The sequence below is a fragment of the Mastomys coucha genome, unplaced genomic scaffold (genome assembly GCF_008632895.1).
Source record: "Mastomys coucha isolate ucsf_1 unplaced genomic scaffold, UCSF_Mcou_1 pScaffold22, whole genome shotgun sequence".
Lineage (NCBI taxonomy): Eukaryota > Metazoa > Chordata > Mammalia > Rodentia > Muridae > Mastomys > Mastomys coucha.
The window spans coordinates 128,110,998-128,112,002 of record NW_022196905.1 but is presented as its reverse complement, the minus strand read 5'-3'; the positions used below and the strand labels follow the sequence as shown (position 1 = coordinate 128,112,002).

At 45.0% G+C, this 1,005-nt stretch overlaps 1 protein-coding gene across 1 annotated transcript in view; it reads left to right on the top strand.

The window, feature by feature from the left end:
• The window catches only part of Gtf2i (general transcription factor IIi), a 61,336-nt gene that overhangs the window by 23,904 nt on the left and 36,427 nt on the right, over positions 1-1,005 (top strand). The gene's annotated exons all lie outside the window — the stretch shown is intronic.

The following is a 1,005-nucleotide window of genomic DNA, read 5'->3' as shown; positions in this document are numbered from 1 at the left end:
TTACATCTCCATAAATGCCAAGGTTAAGGTAAAGTGTGTGGAGGAGGCACAGGGTACTGCCCTCAACTTTGAGTGAGTGCCCACTGTAGAGCAGCCCAAAACAGTCAGCATGGCGGACCAGAGCACGGCACCACAGCTCTGACTTATGCTTGGCACCATAAGAGCTCTGGCACTAAACGGTTCCCTTAGGAGTGAGTGAGCTGAGCCAGCTGTCGGGAGACCTGCTGCCCACCCCTCCATGACTCCTCTGTTCTGGCAGGTGACGAAGGTGTTTTCCCTCTTTTCCTTGTCCCAGCCTCAACACTTAGAGAGATTGGTGCACTTGAGGTGGCTGTGCCCCGGATCTTAAGTGGCCCTCAGGCGTCTTGGCTGGTAGCCTTCGTACTGTGCCTGGTCCCCTTGCTGTAGTAGGATGCACTCCTTTCCCTGGCTGCCTGACCCGACGGGAGGCTGGATGTGTGCCCCATGTTCAGAAGCAGGCATGTTATTTCCTGAACTAAAATGTGTTTGAAACTAAAAATAGTCTCTAAAGTTCCAAGTAGAGTGTTTAAAAGTACAGCTGTGATTAAATCATGTGATAGTGTACGTTGCTTCTACCAAAGGAAAAGAGGGACATTCCACAAACAGTAAGCCTTGAGTTAGTTTATTTTTTTGACACGCCTTAAGTCTCTAGGCAAAGAAAGGGTTTCTTGTGATTTGATGTCTTTGATCGTGAGTCATTGGCAGACAAGCATGGTACCTGGGCTGTAACTGCTTCTCAGATCCCAGCATCCCTCAGCAAGGTGGCATGTGGCGACAGTGACCAATACCAAATCCCCAGCTCTGCATAGTGTTGTTCTGGGTGTTTGTACTTCCAAAAGTTTTCAGCTTCCAAATAAAAGAGTTATTTTTCTGAGTTAGAAAACATTGTTTGATTTTATTACTGAGTTAAAAAAATCTTTTTTTTTTAATTGTATGGTCACTAGTTTTTCTTTTATTGTTAGATTTTTTTTTTTTTTTTTTTTT